This window comes from Neophocaena asiaeorientalis, unplaced genomic scaffold, assembly GCF_003031525.2.
Source record: "Neophocaena asiaeorientalis asiaeorientalis breed wild unplaced genomic scaffold, Neophocaena_asiaeorientalis_V1.1 scaffold317, whole genome shotgun sequence".
Taxonomy (NCBI): Eukaryota; Metazoa; Chordata; class Mammalia; order Artiodactyla; family Phocoenidae; genus Neophocaena; species Neophocaena asiaeorientalis.
In genome coordinates this window covers 1,016,396-1,036,085 of record NW_020173114.1, presented here as the reverse complement: position 1 = coordinate 1,036,085, position 19,690 = coordinate 1,016,396, and positions in this window count along the sequence as shown.

The following is a 19,690-nucleotide window of genomic DNA, read 5'->3' as shown; positions in this document are numbered from 1 at the left end:
AGGAAGCAAAGAGTAATCTAATTCCAATATCAATCGACTAATCAACCATTCAACAAGTTTTTATCAAATCAACCATGTGCACAGTCCTGAGTGCTATAGGGACTATAGACATATAAAACATAGACTGTTTTGGTCAGGGTTCTTTGGGTTTCAAGTCACAGAAACACAACTCAAGCTAGTTAAAGCACTAAAGGGAATTTATTGGAAGATTCTGGTTAACTCATAGAATTGAAGGAAACAGTGCTATAGCCATGAACCAGAAACATCAGAAATGAAACAAAAACCCAGCACTTGATGGCTTGAAGTCACATCTCTCTTTCTCTGCCTCTTGTCTCTGGATGTCAGTTTCATTCTCTGTCTCCACATAGTAGGAAATATGTAGTAGACAGGGTTCTCCAGAGAAACAGAAACAGAAACAATAGGATGGAAATATGTGTGTGTGTGTGTGTGTGTGTGTGTGTATACATATGGAGATTTATTATAAGGACTTGGCTTACATGATTATGGAGGCTGGCAAGTCCCAAGATCTGCTGGGTTAGTCAGCAAAATGGAGGCCCAGGAGAGCCAATGATTTAGTTCCACTCTAAATGCCTCAAAATGCCTGAGAATCAGGAGGACAAATGGTGTAGTTCCAGTCCAAAGGCCAATAGTTTCAAAATCGGGAAGAACTAAGACTTCAGTTCAAGTCTGAAGGCAGGAAAAAAAGCCAATGCCCTGGTTTGAAGGCAGTCAGGCAGGAAGAATTCTCTCTTACTCAGAGAAGGGTCAGCCTTTTTATTATATCCAGGTCTTCAACTAATTGGATAAGACCCACCCACATTAGGAAGGGCAATCTGCTTTGTTCATTCTACCAATTTAAGTATTAATCTCATCCAAAAATGCACTCACAAAGGACTCAGAATAATGTTTGACTAAATATCTGGGTTTCTTGTGGCCCAGTCAAGTTGACATGTAAAATTAACCATAACAGAACATACGTGCCATCCTCTAGGAATTCCTTTCCAATGGCTTGAATACCAAAGAGACAGAAAATCGTTTTTTTTTCCTTCTAGCTGCCATTGGGAAAATCCTAAAGAAGAATTCTTATTAGTTACCCTATAGATGAACCACTATAACTACTAGGATGTAGTATTATATATGGTAACCTTGCTCACCTGGCTATTTCTGTGACTGTAGAGATGGGGTAGAGTATTTTAGCTAGCAATTTTGATCCCCAATAGAAGCACACAGTTAAAATTGGCAAGAGGCATTTTCTCAAAAAATATAAGGATAGGGTGCTAGAGTGAAGACAACCCAATAACCAGCCACTGTGCAAATCATGCACTCAAAGAACTTGTAAGTTACTTGAGGAACCAAGCCAACACAGCGATCCATAAGCAGCATGTGCTATCCTCCTTCAGTACCCATGAGTTTGGAATTTGCAGATCCAACCAACTAGGCTATTGTTGTTTGAATCCACTGATGCAGAAACTGTGGATACAGAGCATCATCTGTATTAGGCCATTTTATAGAAGGGACTTGAGAATCCTCAGATTTTGGTATCTGTGAGGGTCCTTGAGTCAATCCCCCACGTATATATAGAAGGACAACTGTAATGATATACTTCACATTGACATATCCAAAAAGTGCATAGTCTTTCATAGAATAGTCTAGAAAAGCTACTGTAATCTGAGAAGATTTCAGAAGAGAAGTCAGGTTCAAACTGGGCCTTTAAAGATTGAAATGTAGGTAAAGAGATTAGTCAAGGCTTTTGAGTTGAGGAGAGTGAAAAGGTAATACCTTAACAAGCTACTGAGGAGAATTTCTAGAGCAGAAAAAAGAAGAGCAGCATTTTATGGTCAGTTATGGAGGGACTCAAACTACTTGTACAAACATATCCTCATTAATCTTCTCCCCAACGTCCTGTACCTAGGCACAAAATTTTTTCCCTACTTCCTTTGTTAGGAAATCTGGGTGTTCCTTAAAGATACATTTCCCCATTAGCTAGAGTGACTGTGTCATTGGACGGGTATACTTCTGGCTTAAACTGAGAATGGCCTCAGCATTCTCCACATTTCTCCTGTGACTTCCTTTATTCTCCAGTAAAATTCCCTAGTCTTTTGAGATTCATGAGGTTAGACCATTTTTACTGACTCACTGCTTTTTACCAACTCACTTTTCCTTAGCTTTGGGTCACTGGAGACTCTGAAACAATCCCTGCAGTCCTTTCCATACTAAGTTCAGTAACATAAAGAGCTCACGTGTAGTATCCATGCAAAAAATTCTAAACTCCTGGCTTCCTGTCTCATTCAGCTCTAAAGACATTTGTCCACCTTTTGTTTCACCCTCCTTTTAAGATGGCCACTCTCTAAACTTGTGACCACTCAGAATGGACTATGCCATTTCTAAGGTTTTAAATGCAAGAAGGTTGTATCATGAGCCTTAGCAATGGATTTTTTTCTTTCCACAACTTGATCCTTCTCCTTTTTTCCAGTTGCATAGTTGGCTTCTGTTCTAAGCCTTTCTCCTCTGATTTCACCTTTCTCCTTGACACTCTGACTCCTCACTTCCCCTTTGAGGCTTTAGTCCATCTCTCTTCACCTTTACCTAAAATATCTTCTACCTTTTCTTATTCAGGGTTCCTTCCTTGTAGCTTATAAACATGTTTAAAATTTTCTCCCATTACATACCTCTCTTGTCATCATACTTCTAAGAAACAAATATATGATTTTCTATTTTTGATTCGTAATTCCCTCCTAAATCCTACTGTAATCTTCCTTATTGTCAAATCCAATGAAAGTGTTCCAGATCATAACTTAATAAACCTCTGCATTTGACACTTTTATTATTATCACTTTGTTCCCCATACTCTTTTTTGTTTTCCTTGATCATCCCTGTTCCTTTTATAGCTAATCTGTGGATTCGTTTCTGATTTTTGGTTTCCTCCTAGGCTATGACTCTTCCAAAACTTCCTGAGTGTTCTCACCCACTTCCATGCTTTCAACCGCCACTTATAGGCTGATGATTCTGAAATCTACAAATCTATATTTTCGGTCTAGACTTTGTCCTGAGTTTTAATCCTAGCTATTCATTTTTTTTCACAGATATATTTGGATACACCCTTAATGCCTTACCATCAATAAATATAAAATTGAATTATTAATTATCTAAACCTTCTCCTCCAATAATATCATCCTCAGCTTCAGGGATCTTACCCACTCAATCATCCACGTTAGAAACCTGAGAATTGTTCTTAAATTCTCTCCTTTTTCCACTACCATAATCAATTGTTCAGCAAGTGCTATTGATTGAGTATCCAGAATATTTCCAGAATCCAGACATTTTCCCCTAATCTGATGTCATCTTCTACTTCTCTAGTTTAGGCCTTCTTACCTTTCTTCAGGACTACCAAAATAGCCTTCTAAATGGCTTCCTAGTCTTTATTTTATCCATTAACTCATCCTCCAAATTTAACTTTCATGTAGCAGATGGAGGGGTTTATATAAAATTCATGTGTGACCACCTCTCCTCTTTCCCTTTTAATAACCTTCATGGTTTTCTCCATTGCCATCATGTAATGTAACTTCATGGGTCTTAATATTAGACACAATATCCTCCCTCTCTAATCACCTTAACAGAGTACAAACTGTTTTATTTATCTCCCAACTTCATTTTCTATAATATCAGCAGAAGAAATTGAATATAGGTCTCCATCATGCTGTTCCTTGTGCCTTTGTTCATGCTATAAATTCTGTCTGGAATGTCCTTTTCCTTACCGTCACTTATTCTCTTCATTCTTTCAGACACACTTTAGGCAGGACTTTGTGCAAGAAGTTTCTCCCATCATCTCCTGGTTGGATTAAGTACCTGTATTAGTCAGCTTAGTGCAGGAAACCAAAGCCACCCTAGGTATTTCAAGAGGAATTTAATACCAGAACTATGATGATTATAATATCACTACAAATTTCAGTGCTAGTCAGGAAGACCAACGTTATGTTACGTTGAAGAAACAAATTAACCTCAAGCACACAGCTGAGTATAGTCAAAGTATTGTCATTTTTCCCTCACTACAATGTCTAGCTTGGGTCAAGAGCAGGGAATTTACTATGCTTTACATAGTCACTTAGAGATTCAAGCTGACAGAGACTCTTACATCTGTGCCGTTGGAACTTCTGGCCTTCTCAATTGCTACAACAGAGAAGAGGCAGTCTGGAGAATTTCGCATGGCTTATCCCTGTTTTATCCTGGAAGTAACACTTATCATTTCTGCTCATTGCATTGGCCAGAACTGGTCGCAGGGTCCCATTCAACTAAAAGAGTGTCGGGATGCACAGTTTTCCACGTGTCCAGAAGAAGGGGACTAGATATTGGTGAGCACTACTTAAAAATGTAGAAACTGAAGTTCAGGAATGTCAAGTAATTTCCCGACATTTGCACAATTAATATTTGGCGGAACCGGAGTTCAAATTGTACTATTTTTCAAAAGTATCTGCCACCCCTATTAGGCTCCACCCTGGAGGAGGATTTTATTTCCAGCCCTTCTGATGTTAAGCTTCCCTGGACCAAGTGAGGATGAGTGGAAATAACACACGCCGCTCCTAGCAGAAGGTTTAGCAGGCATCCTGTGGTTTCCTCACTGTGCTTTTCCGTCTGCTACCAGACCGGCAATTTCCCAAACAGAAGCTATATACCTTCAACCTGGAGTGAAGGGTATTCAGAGCACAGCTTCAGGCAAACTGCAGGCAACATTTAACATGAGTAAGATATAAATTTGTGTTGTTGTAAACACTTGAGATTTGGGGGTTGTTCATTATCTTAGCGTAAACTAGTGAAATATAGCTATACAAATACTGAAGAACTCACAAGATCCAACCCCAAACTGAGCAACCAAGCTTCAGAACAAACTGGAATCTAAGTGACTATAAAGAATTTCATTCAGGCCCATGGGCAAACTCTACATGCCCTTGAAATTAGAATGATTGTTATCAAACTCCTTCTTAGTATGTGTCTCTCTGATTAAGATCCTAATTCCTAAGGGAAAGAGAGCAAGATTCTTACTGGTCCAGAATGTTCACATGCCCATCTGCCCCTTTGCCAGGGAGAGTGGGGGCTGGTAGCAGGCAGACCAAAGTAGCTGGCAGTCTCACTGGGACTACATAGACTGGGGAAATGGTAATTCCCCAAAGTGAATAGGATGCTGACATCCAAAAAGAAGGGAAGAAATGGCATTCCTAATAGCAGTGCACTGAAATAACAGTAATTATTCATCATTGGCACAGCCCCTTTATCCCTCTCTTTCTCTCTCCTTCACAACCAGTTGAAATCAGCTTGCCACTCTCCGCTTTCCAAACCAAGCATCCTTAATAACCTTGTAGAAGTCTTTTATTTGGTAGTGCCCAGCTTCCCGTCCCCTCTGCTCAAATCAATAGGAAGAAATACAGATAATCTACATTAGTTTGGTTGCAGTTGTTTTAACATCCCTTGAAACCTTGAAGTTCAGCAGTACTGGGCCAGTTTGAAGAAAACCTTTCTGACAGGAAAGCAAGTTTCAAAAGAAAAGAATGTTCCCCAGTTTGCTAGTTTTATAAGCCTAGGGCAAGTTTAATTAAACTCAATGGAGCATTTTAAAGTGAAGAAAAAATTAGGACAGCAAGAAAAACGTGTTGATTGTTTCCTAATTATGCTGTGGACTTTCTCTCTAATGCATCCCCCTGCCTTTCTCTCCCTAAATAAAACAACTGACACATTAAGTTTGCATATAGAAAATTACATCTCAACCATGCATCCTGCATCAGCCAGGCACTGCGCTTCCCTATCCACGACTGGACCTGCTTTTTGGAGACATTCATCCTTTTGTTATTTCATAGAGATACTTAATCAAATGCCAAAAAAAAAAAAGAGAGAGAGAGAGAGAGAGGAAATTTCAGGGACTACATTAGACTCCAGCAATTTCCTACTTTTTGGCCAGGGAAGATTCCTTTGATAAGCCCCTCCCCCCAACATGGACTCCTTATTTAAAAAGATTTAGTCTCCTCAACAATATGTATTTTTAAAGACATGATTAATTTACTTCCTCATTTTTATTCACAAGAGACATGCATTTACACAAACTGATCTTCTTTTCAGAAGAGGATAACCATACCTGTTATAATTACCATCTAAAAGCAAACAAACAAGACCAGAAGTTATAGTCTATTCATTTCACTAACAACGATCTCCTATGTTCCAGGCACTGTACATGTAGCTTTGTTATGAGTAAGTTGATGATCTACATGAGGATTTGAGAAATAATAAAGAAACTCCTGTGTCGTGAGAACTACAGAGTCCCTGGTTAGGAACATATGTACTGGCACTGTAGTGACAATTACAGCTGTTCAGGACTCCTAGAGGGACGCCAAGGAGAAGACTGCAGGTGTGGATAGGAAGGGAAAAGCTGGGAGCTTCAAGGAAAAACCCTTGAGCCAGAGACTAGTAGCGCATAAAGAAAAATCAACGTGTCTCAAGGGGTGCCACAAAATTCTGCTAAGTGAAATAAAAATAGTTAACATTTAAATAGCACTTACGGTGAGCCAGCTACTCCTGAAAGCAGTTTAGATATATTCATTAACTTCATCATCTTGGCATTCCTGTAAGGCACAGAGAAGTTGCGTGGTGGATACAAGATCACACAGCTAATTAGTGCTAGAACCAGGATTGGAAGTGATATAGTCTGCTCTTAACCTAGTGATTGTTTGCACACGAAAGATTGTTAGATAAACATGACCTAATAGAAAAAAACATGGGACACACACTTAACTCAGCCGTTCCCAACTTTTTCAGCACTAAGAACCCCTTTGTGTCTTCTTTTGCTTCCATGGATTCCTGTGCTTTGAAAGATATTGACTTCTGTCTCACTAAAGGAAAGGGGGGGAGCTCAAAATAAAATTAATTTCATTCAATTTTTTAAAAATAGATATATATATATATATCAAGTAGAATTTTGAAAGACTCTGGAAGAACATGTCAGGAAATTACATTAACAATAATACAGAATTAAAACTGTCCCGAAATTCAGGAATCCAGGTAAGTCAAACTATAAGGTCACTTTAGAGTTGGATATATTAGACTAGGCTCCCTATTAAAACCTATAACACAGTCTCTCAACCTTTCCTCCCACTCGACAATGATTTTCTAAAGCAATGATTCTCCGAAGTTCCAAGGTAGACAATTTAGAATCCCCCCAGGTGGTATGTTAGACTCTCTAAGGGAATACATTGAATTTGAAAAAAACCTTCTAGTGACTCTGAAATACCTACCCCTAGGCACGGGGAGGAGGTTACTCCCTACCTTCTCCTCCACAGTATTCAGAGCCCAGTGGAGAATCACTGCACGCAGTTCACCAGACCGTTGTCAGCTATCCTCCGTCTCCATCCAGATCACATGGGATCCTGTATGTGAGCACTGATTGCAACCAGGCAGCCCAACTCAAATTACAGCCTTAAAAAAATGCATATGGTGGGCTTCCCTGGTGGTGCAGTGGTTAAGAACCCACCAATGCAGGGGATACGGGTTCGAGCCCTGGTCCGGGAAGATCTCACATGTCGCGGAGCAACTAAGCCCGTGCGCCACAAATACTGACCCTGCGCTCTAGAGCCCACGAGCCACAACTACTGAAGCCTGCTCTCCTAGAGCCCGTGCTCCGCAACAAGAGAAGCTACCGCAATGAGAAGCCCGCGCACAGCAAGAAGAGTAGCCCCCTCTCGCTGCAACTAGAGAAAGCCCGCGTGCAGCAACGAAGACCCGACACAGCCAAAAATAAAATTTAAAAATTTATTAAAAAAGAAAACAACAACAAAAAATGCGTATGGTGGCACATCCTGGAGTCAGCACAGAGTAAGGGAAAGAGAATTAGGCTGAGAGCAAATGGTAACCCAGCTCTGGCACAGCTGGCTGCAGGTGTGCTCGCCTCACACGGCCTCCCTGCGCTTCAGCTTCCTTACCCATCAAATGTGGACATCTGACCAAAACATGTCTACAATCCACTTTCAACTCTAAATTTATTTGACTCAAATAACAGAACAACATGCACAACAGGGTCTAATAAAAAAATATAACATTTGCCAGGTCTGATGCTTCAAACGGCCTGATGTTTGAGGACTTGAGTTGTTGCTACCTTTTCCTTCTGGCCTTTCCATGCTACTTGTCAAATAATTCTAGCTGTTCTATACAATTAGAGCTCCCTTTAGATCTTAACGCATTTTTAAAACATACTTTTTCTTCTCTTTGCTGGAAATCTATTCTTCATCTCCTGTAAGTCCATAATCGCCATCTTTCAAATCTCATCCGAATGTCATGGCACAGCCAAATGCTACTCTCCTCTTTAGACCTTCTGGGATTAGACTTCTGGGCAGAAGTTACTCTCCCTCTTTCACAGTCTCCTCCTTTGATCTTTCATGTTGAGTTAGGTTGTAATGTCTTCCAGTAGAGTTCAGGTTTCTAAACCTGAGCACTGTGGCGTTTGAGGCTGGAAAACCCTTCATTACGGGGACTATCTTCTGCATGGTAGGATGTTTAGCAACATCTCTGGCCTCTACTCCCCAGATGCCAGTACCACGAGCCCTCTAGTTGTAACCATCAAAATTGTCTCCAGACTTTGCCAAGTCTCCCCTCAGGGCAAAATTGCACCAGTGTAAGAACCACAGGTCTAGGTATCTGTGTACATATCTTAGCTTCTCTTCCCCACAAGACTTAGTTCAGTACCTGCTAACATAAATATTTGTAGGAGAATAAATCAATAGGTTATTTTTGAATAATTTTATAATGAAGGGATTATTATTCATTATACAAATAACTATTTGTATAATGAATGGATTTCTGTCAAACGATTATAGTTCAGCTATCTGTTCTATTAAGTCCTGCAATAAAAGAAGAGGCAAACATTGTTGGTGGTCAGCTGAAAAGAGTGCTTGGCAGGACTGAAATTTACCTAATTCTTCTCTTGAACTTTCACCCTGCTTGACTCCAGGCTAAGGAATAAACAGCTTGAACGCCTCCTATTGTTTGCCATCGTGATCCTCACCTAACACTTGCCTCTGTTCTAGCTGCCCATGTCGTAGAGGGAAATTGGCCCCTTCTTCAAGAGACAGTGCCTTTGTGTTTATGGTGCTAGCCAGGGCTGAGAGCAATATCGGAATAACAGCAGTGGGGTGGGCCTGGGGAGGAAGACGGGAAAAAGCTAGAGCTAGGAAATCAGAGATGCCGAAGCAAGCCAAGGCCTGGAATGACTATATTTGCTGGAGCAAATTCATCTGTCTTCATGTAGGCTATGCCATTAGGATATGATGAGGTATTTCAAAGTAGGGCTTATTCTTGGATAAGTAGACCTTCTGGCCTTAAGAAAATAAGTTCAGGGAGCTGGAATGGAGAGGAGGTTTGGTGTAGGGAGTGGTTGATGATGCTTGTAGGGTGGAGTCCCAGTGAAGCTCTTCCACAGTCAGGGCCCTTGGGACCCTGTGAGGGTGGCAGGTACCAGGTCACCAACAAGGTAACGTCCTCTCTCAGAGATGCAGTTGAGTATCAGGCACCTGCCAGCAGCGGAGACCAAGAACAGAGCCAGGACATAAAGCATCAGCTGACAGGTTGTATCTCTGATGAGATTTCAATTTAAAAAAATGCTAACTTGTTGAGTCAGCTGTTGTTTTGGAATTTTTTTCTCCTCTGTATTAGCAAAGATAATTGAGAGCTGACTTAGAGCCTGTGTAGCAAGATTGATTCCTGTTCGAAACTCACTGCCTCTTTTCCTTTCAGCTTAAAGCTTATAGAAACTCATTATAAGTTTCTTCCACTGCTTTTCTCAACTACGAATTCTATGGATTGGTCCTGGGAATCATTTACTATTCTTCTATATTAATAGTATAACAACAACGCAATAAAAGTAAGAGTAATCATCTCACCACAACAACAGGTAAAAATTCCAGAGTATTTGCATTGTGACGAGTATCATGCAAAGCCTTGCATATATTATTAACAATCCTCCTCAGGATAACGCTATGAGCCGTTACTCTCATACTGAGGTTAAGGGAGCTAAGGCTTAAATACATGATGTAATAAATGTCCAAGGTAACGTAGGTGATAATTGGGTAGATCTAGGATTTGAATCCAAATCTGTCTGGTTCTAGAAACTGTGCTCATAATCAGAAAATGATACTTTTCCCCATAATTCATTGCATAGTACTTTTGGTAGACAAGTATTCCAGTGAAGAACTTAACAAGAATAAAAATGTACCCAGTAATCTCTCAGTGTCACGCTATTGAGGCCTCCCTAATGCTGTCCTATTCCTTCCGTCGGTGCAAAGTACTTTCCATGCAGTAGCTGATGTTCCATACATGCTTTTGGACTTCATCGTGGGTCCTGGAGTTCATGCGTTAATTCTTTGAGATTTTGAAATGCAGAGATATCTCGTTTGTTTGTTGTGTTTGTTCCAGTTTCGGCTATTATTATTAATTTTGCAAAAGAGAACAAATAAATGCCACTGGTGTTTTGAGGTTGACCGACTTCTGAAAGAATGAAAATCCTACCGGAGTAGATGGTTAGGGAGAGCAGCCCTCATAAACTATGCCTGTCTCAAGCTTGACCTTTGTCCCAGTCTCAGAATCGAAGTCCGTGGAGCCTTTCTTTGGTTCCTACTTTGAGTCTGGCCCAGGTCAATAGCCAGTAAAAGGAAATTGTGCTGAATTATCACAAATTTTATTTGTGCTGGCTTATTGGAAATAAGGAAAGACAGATGAGTTGCAGTATCTGCACACTTGATTACCCCCTTCCCCAAATTTTCTGTGGCTTCATTTTGGATCTCTTTGCTACTGCGTTTCAGCTCTAACTTTGGGCACTGAATCATGCTCTGATGTCCCATCCAGCATCTCGGTAATGTGATAAATTCATCCAAAGTCTCGCAGTGCCATCCTGCACGTGACAAATGCAATAACAGGTCAGGCTCAGAATGATACCCATCTTAGATACTCCCTCTGCTGACAGCAGGTGTTTCTGCTTTATCTGAAAATAATTCACTGAATAGATAATTGGTGAATCCCCAGTGGGAACAAAACTTGATTCTGTCTGAGCATAGGTTACCAAGTGTACCACCATAAAATAATTGATTTTGTGATATATTAAGTGGGGATGTACTCAAGACTACTGAACTTTTCACTTAGGGCCTGGGGCTGAAGTTGAACTAGGCTCCCAAAGGTGAAGAACCCATGCATGACACGGGCAGGGCTTCACACTCCGACAGCCAATTTAACTTTCATTTTCTTTATTAATCTAATATGTTCTACCTTTCACCAGGACATGATGTGCAGGGAGTTTCATTAAAATGGTTGAGTTGTTATTGGAGATAATCACCGAAGGAATGTATCGCAAAAGTCATGAAATTCTGAATCATTTTTTTTATGCTGTTGTCTTGGAGAAGAGGTTTTGGATGCTGGTAGGCAAGTTACTCTAGCTATAGGGCAAATTTAATTGCGTTTTTAGAAACTTCTTTTAATCCTATAATAACAACAAAATTAAATCAGTGCTGACATTTTTTGTTGCCAGAAGAAGGTAGTAAAAGGGTAAAGAAATAATTGTTAGTTCTGAGGATATAATTAGCAACTTTAATGCTTTAATCTAAAAAATGCATATTTTGAGCCTGGGTGAATGATTAAAGAAAAGATATCGAAAGCCTTTAAAATTTCTAACTGTGTTTGTTTTTAACGGTGAGTTACGATCACTATAATTAGCTCATTTAGTGCGTTTATAATGCAAACAAATAGGAATTTCTACAAGTTCAGGGATATTTCAGGGCAAATAAGATCGGCATCTTGACCTCTGGCTCTTTGTATTAAGCCTTTCTTATAATGTCTGGCAGAAGTTTATTCTTTGATGTGGGGGGAAGAAAGGAGGTTAAGAAGCCAGGATCAAATACTGGGAGACCAGAGTCAAGGTCGGACGTGTTTGGAGATTTATTCCAAAGGAGTGATAAGGATGTTCCCGTGAATAGCCTGGGCTGCCTCTGGTCCATGGAGGGACCTCTGTGTTTCAGCTCCCTCTGCCCCCTCTGGATGGAGCCTGAGACTGGGTCTGAGTGAGAGGCACTGGAGGAAGTGCCAGATTACAGTTAGAGGCACGCTCTCTGGCACTGAGCCTCTGTGAGGGCAGAGCCTGCCTAGCCTGCTCCACCTGTATCCTGCCCCGCCTTGACAGAACCATGAAACCTCATTATTATGCACTAGAAAAGGGAAAAAGAAAAAAAAAAAAAAAACCCGGAGGGATCTGGGGAATGAACTTTTGGGGGGTCTTATTTCTCTCAGAGGTGCACGTTAAAATTCTCTCTTTCATTCATTAATGTGAATACAAACTGCCTGAGAAAATAGCTGGTGGGACCTCCCTTAATGAATAGTGGGGCTTTTCTATGCTCTAGAGGCTTAAAATTGGGTTTCAGCCCACTGAGGATTTTTTTTTTTTCCTTCTCCTTCTGTCTTCTTAACACTGCATGTTTGGTTATATTTCTAGGACTCACCTAGGCTGTGACCTGCCACATCCAGTTCTAATCGCTCATATGATTAGATCGGGGCCACCCACAGATAGGCAGCAGGGGCTGCTGTCAGAGACTCCCAGAAGTTCAGGTATTTTTTTCAATATTATTTTAAAGTTTCTACTCTGTCAATCATAAGCGATCAAACTTGTTCTTGTGAAGTTCCTCACACTTCTTGGTTTAGAATAGGCCAGATATGAATATAAAAATCTTTTCTCTTGCTTTCAGGGTTTTTACTTTGGTTTGAAATGGAATTAACCCTTTCTGGCCTTTCACGTTTTAGTTTGTTCAGAATCCTGGTCTTGATTTCCTTAATTTTCCCTGATATCTTCCAGATATGTTCAACTACTCCATCCTAGTGCACACATGGCTTCCTCCAACAATTATTGCCCACATCATCCATTTGGGATGTTTTCTTGAACTATCTTATGTTGCCAGTTATCTTCCTAAGTATATCTCTAAGTTTCTGAAGGAGTTGGTATGTTTTCTACTTTTCTATGTCTCCAGGATACAGCAAAGAGGAGTCCTCAATGAATGAGGATGATGCTCCTGGACATAAAACCATGTCTTTGTCAATTTTCTCCTCACTGCCACCACAGGGAAACTAAGATGACAGGAACCCTCAGTCATAATTCCAAACCCTTAGGCCAATCTGTCTGGGGCCGTGTAGGGAAAGTAGTTCCAGAAAGAGCTCTACTACTCCAGACAAGGTTGTGACAGGAAGAGAGATGCTGCGGTATACCTCCTCACGCAATTTGAGAATGAGGTGACAAAGTGACAGCAAACTCCAGAAGAGCTTGTGGATCAGCCCCAAGGAGATGTCAAAAAGCCTCACACTGGGAACCCCAGATATACTCAGCAGTGGGTGGTGACTCTGTTCCACATCAGTTGAAAAACACAGAGCCATTTTTCTGATGGGAAAGGCATTTGGAAGTCTAGTTTAAAGGATGTTATTTTCTTTTGTTTCTCCTTGAGAGTTCTTTTAACTTGTGGTATTTAATTGACTTTTATTGCACCCCATATATTTTATTTTATTTTATTTATTTATTTATTTTTTTGCGGTATGCGGGCCTCTCACCGTTGTGGCCTCTCCCATTGCGGAGCACAGGCTCCGAGTGCGCGGGCTCAGCGGCCATGGCTCACGGGCTCAGCCGCTCCGCGGCATGTGGGATCTTCCCGGACCGGGGCACGAACCCGTGTCCCCTGCATCGGCAGGCGGACTCGCAACCACTGCGCCACCAAGGAAGCCCCCACCCCATATATTTTAAAACATAAACAAATTTTTAAAGAGTGTATCGTATGATTTAGAACAGTATTAATTAGCCAAGTGTATATAGAGAAAGGCAGAAAAAGAGGGGGGCAAGTAATAAATACTTAAGAGCCGTGATACAGTTACCTACAGCTCCAGAAACAGTTCTAGATCACTATTTATTTGTCTAATACTTATTGAGTATTTACTACACCAGGTATTATGCCAACACAGTTTTATCTGTTCATTGTCTAATATTATAAAACTACTCCATATACTTTATAAATCAATGAAATCTATAGTCTCATAGATATAGACTATCCAGGATATTGAGTCATTTAGAAATTCTATGGTATATTTATAATCATGATATTCTGAACTTCACAGTCGATGGAGACCTACTTTGTCAGTAATTGTATGCCAATTTGCCAGGAGGCTTTAAAAGCCAGATCATTTTTCTCAGTGGGACCCAAGGAGAATTTGGTGACAGAAATTCCAAGATAAAATCCTTTTTAAAAAATTAGGTTTTAAAAGCCTACCTTTAGCATCGTGTGCTCTATTTTGTGTCTTAAGGACACATTTGACTACTTGAGATTTAGCACACATGGTGTAAGGAATTAATATTGTACAGCCAAAGTGAGCAAACTAATAAAGGCAAGGCGGTGCTTCCTCTGTAGCATCAGATCTGTTCCCCATTATTTGGTTCTGCTGTTGAAGGAGAAAAATAAGTCTTAGATATTACAACTGTCACTGTGACATCTGTTGTTTCAGGATCCGTGACTGCTTCAGTCACCACCTGACCCAGATCATCACCATAACATTCTGTCCACTGTTAAATTGTGAAAGGCCCTGGCCCTCCAGGTGGTACTTCAAGGTTGACATACCAAGATGTTTGTCTCTGTCCCCACAACTGACTCTCAGCTGAAAAATACAGCCTCACTTTGTGCAGAATTGATGGCAAACCGAGTCTCCCAGGGTTCAAGGGGAGCAGTGGAGAGCAAGAGCTCTTGAGGCGTAGCCCCGTTCTGCTCTTAATCACTTGTCGCAGTCGCAACCCCTGGAGGGCCTCGGAGCATGCAGAGGTGTTGCGTTTTGTTCTTTGTTGTCGGTTGTTCTCCTTTTCCTTTGAACAGATGACTCCAGCTATTAAAGCAACAACAACAGAGCTACGTGCACCTATCCAATCTTACAAAACAGATATATATGTAAGAGGATATCAGTCTTTCCAAACACGCAAAGAATAGTTTACTTTTGGAAAGTTCCTCTAAATAGAGCTCCACCTCTGGTTGTACTTGTTTGGTTTCAAATCATTAATGACTTAACAGGATGGCTACTGCTAATCTAGATGCAAAAAGGACGCATCTCAAAAAGAGTCTAAAAAAAAATAAAAATAAAAAAATAAAAAAAAAAGAGTCTATCACGTGAGTTACCAAAATCAGGCCGGCACATACATTTACAGGAATGTAATAAATATGTAAAACAAGGCACATCTCTGCTGTAAAGAGCTTTCTTCCAAGAGCTCATTCGATTATTCATTCATTTATTTATCCATTCTTTCATTCGAAACCTGTTTACTGAGACTCTGTAATGGACCAGACACTGCGCTGGGAACTAGAGTGTGGCGCTAGAGGAGGTACATTCTCTGTTCAGCATGATAAGAAAAAGCAGGGGTCGCACCTATATTTGTGATCCAGATTTCTCCCATATATTGAAAGACAGAAAAATCTAACCACTCTCAGCCACACAGCCATTTAATAGTCAGCAATAAGCAGTTGACTTTCATTACGTAAATGAAGGCACCGGATGATCTAAATCATGGAAGAAAACAGAGGAGCCATAAGCTGGTTCTCACACAGTGTACTTCAATTTCTTTTCAAACTCCCATTTCCCTACAATTTCTAGCCCTAATTCTGTAACTAGCTAAACGTATGATCTTACACAAGTCACTTAGCTTCCCTTAAACCTTGATTATCTCACATGTAAGATTCCTTTAGTTGATGTTTAGAAGATTATTTCTAAAACCTGAAAAATATACTTTCAGACAAGCTTAAATCTTTTGTAGTTCACTGTCTTCAAAGTGCCTCAGGACATTTGCATTATGGTTGAGCAGGCAGGATGGGAACATACAGGGTCTATGCTGCCCAAGCAGTCTCAGCATCAAGAGTTTTCTACTCACCTGGAGAGTCCCTGGAGTCTGGTCCTGAACAAAGAAACACTATCCGGACCTGGCAATGTTTACCCAGCTCAGAACGCAGCGGCAGTCTTGGCAGGAGAGGAGGTTGGAGACTGCTTTTTATGGCATCTGCTGCTGCTTTACGGGTTTCCATTTGTAGTGCTAGGCCTTTCTTTTCCTCTTTTTGCTTTCCTTTTTCTTTTTTAATTGACACAGTGCCTGAAAGTTTAAGTGGTTGCAACCAGGTGAGTGTGGGCATCTTGTACAATAGCTGTATTGGTTATAATGGCCTGTACCCAGAAATGAGTGACTGAGACCCAGGAAAAATGCATTAAAAATTAAGCCTCATATTTGATGTTTTCTCTATAACCAAAAATAGCCTAATTATTTAATTAAGCAAAAATGATCAATTATTATATAACAATTGAAAGGAAAATAAAATGTTGGATAAAATTTAAAAATGGGAAAAAAAAAAAAAAGCCTTTGAATACTTTTTCCACTAAACCTAAATTTTCAACCTCTGCTTTAGTTATTTTTGGTTCTTTTCTTCACATGAGCTTACTTTCACAAACAGCTAATATTCTGAGGTCTTTGCTGACCAGATCAAGTACTTCAAGATGTGTGATATCAAAAGGTCTTATTTAGATGAATGGGCTTCTGAAGCAACAAGACTGAGAGCATAACATGTTGGTGGCATGACAGAATATTTTTGAATCTAGGATTTTTTTTTTTTTAGGTTTAAAAATTTTTTTTAACGAGGGTAGACATTTGGAAATAAGATGCCCAAAAGTCCTCTTGCTCCCTGGCTGACAGGTCCTCTACTTCATCATTCATCCTCTGAAACTTTCAAGCTCTTTACCTCTATAAAAGGGGAAGGACATGGGGCTTCCCTGGTGGCTCAGTGGTTGAGAGTCCGCCTGCCGATGAAGGGGACATGGGTTCGTGCCCCGGTCCGGGAAGATCCCACATACTGCGGAGCGGCTGGGCCCGTGAGCCATGGTCACTGAGCCTGTGTGTCCGGAGCAGGCTCCGCAATGGGAGAGGCCACAGCAGTAAGGGGCCCATGTACCGCAAAAAAAAAAAAGTGGTAGGACACATTCATTTACACTGAGGGGAGTTTTAAAGATCATGTTAGTGGACTATAAAAAAAATTTTTTAGGAAAACAATTACGAAGGTACTTTTTATGTCTTCTTTGTGATTGGGAATGAGAGAAAGGAAGAAACATATGCTTTTGGAAAGATAAGTTTGTACTTAAAAGCTGCTCCCTGAGTTCTTGATTATCTCAAGGAGAAGACAGTGTTAAATTACTTACTCGTAGTGACAACCTGTCAGATTGAACATATAGCAGAAGGACAAGACAAATCCCAAAAGGGATTCAAGGCAGGGTGAGCCATGGGGTTTGAGGTTTCCCTGAAGGAGCAGATAAGGTGGGTGGGGATGGGATCTGGTGTCCCGCCTCAGTAAAAACCCCACCTGGAGAATGTGGATAGCTTTCTTTCCGACTCCATGCTCAAGAGTCCCTCTTCTCTGTGGTGATTGGCATGTGTGGACTGGCACTCGTGTGAACACACATGAAGAAAACAGGCATCTTAAAAGATGAGGACTTTAAGTTCTCAGAATAAACGTTGTGAAGTATCAAGTTAATCTCCCTGGAAACTACCAGGGTCTGTTGTTACATGATAGGTACCTGGGTTTACTCAGAACTTACAGGACATGAGAAGTTTTAAAGCAGATGCAGTGGTAAGAAAACGGTAGTGATATACACCAAAAGGAATAGATGGAAGGATGGAATCATATAAATTCCTTAAAGAAATTAGAGATTTTTGAGTCTAGTTGCACTGACTAATATAGTAGCCTCAGTGACTCTTGAGCATTTGAAATATGCCTGGTCTGAACTGAGATGTGCTGTAAATGTAAAATACAAAACATCTTCAAGAAAATGGATTTCGAAGACTTAGTGTGAAAAGGAATGTAAAATATCTTGTTAATAAATGTTTCATACTGCTTATATGTGAAAATAATAATATTGTGGATATGTTGGGCTAAATAACATACTAAATTAATTTCACCTGTTTCTTTTATGATTTTTAATATGGTTACCATAAATTTTTAAATTACTTATGTGGCTTGCATTTATGATGTACATTATATTTCTATTGGGCAGCACTGGACTAGAGACTGCTTGCAAGAGCAAAGCCCTATGTATTTGAATGTGGGGCAATATAAGAGGCATACTTGTGTTAAGGATTTTAAAACCCATATTTCTGGGCTTCCCTGGTGGCGCAGTGGTTGGGAGTCCGCCTGCCGATGCAGGGGACACGGGTTCGTGCCCCGGTCCGGGAGGATCCCACATGCCGCAGAGAGGCTGGGCCCGTGAGCCATGGCCGCTGAGCCTGCGCGTCCGTAGCCTGTGCTCCGCAACGGGAGAGACCACAACAGTGAGAGGCCTGCGTACCGCAAAAAACAAAAACAATCCCCCCCCATATTTCTAAAGTAAATTCTATAGAATGGTGATATAACACAGTTCCTTATGATGCAGAATTGGCTATGCCATGGGTCAAGTAGTTTCATCCTAAACCTTAATAACACTATTCAACAAAATCCCATGTACTTATTGGCTTGGAATAGAAGTATCGTGTATCTACCAACATGAAAAAAGGGAAGAAAGGGATATAAAGAAACTGTAAACATTGGGGAATAGAAGGCATTCATTCAATATATAAAAGTACTTTTCAGCAACTCCCACAATTAGAGAAATTTCAGAAACATTAAAGGATTTGGAAGTCCCCAAGGATTCACTCTAAGAAAGCCTATTGTCTTGAAGAACCCCCAGGAGGATCAAAGAAACATGTGTTTTAATGGGATTTTCCTATTTGAGGGCTGTGTTCTAGGTAATTTCCAACATGCTGAGTGTTTTTCCCCCACTTGGCTCCAGAAGAGTTCTGTATGAATTGGGTCTTCAAAGAGAAAAATTTTCATCTCTGTATGAAGTCACTCAAAGACCCCTCCACCTTAACTCCTCCTGAAAGGAAAGACGCCTTCTCAGAAGACTGTTCTACCACGTTGCGCATCACTCCCAAGATGTTTTTCAATCCCAGTGTAATTATCTCCATGATGGAGGAGCCTCCAGATGCGTTTATTTGCTCCTCTCAGCGGCTGGAAGATGTATTCCATATTCAGTTAAAGTCAGTAATTAAAATGGCCTAATCTGCATTCATTTTGTAACCACAGGCTGAAACTCCCCCTATGTCAACTTCAGAGGCGAGAGCACTGCCACACTTGGAGCCACAGTGAAGATCTCTGATTGGCTGGTGCATGGTTAGAACAGGTAAAACAATCTAATCTGGAATATTGCTCTCCTCACCTTTTTTTAATAAACATTTGCCTCACCACAGACCTTAATATAACAGCAGTAAAGGCAAGAGAGGAAATTGGAAACACGGCCACGAGTGTGCCTTATGGTTCATAACAGCCCCAAATTGTGACCGTTTATTAAAACTAACACCCTTTTGTGAATGAGAGTGTGGATCAAAATATCCAGTGTTTTCTCTTCTTTGATATTCCTTTTTTTTTTTTTTTATAGCACTGAGTTTCAGTTTTAGGGTTTAATTAAGTTTCTAAAATTGTTTCTGACTAAAACATTGACATAAAAAGGCAACTTGCCCATAATTTGGCCCCATCCATTATTTCCATCATTTGTTTCAGTCCACAGGATATAACTTATTGGGCCACTGGGACAA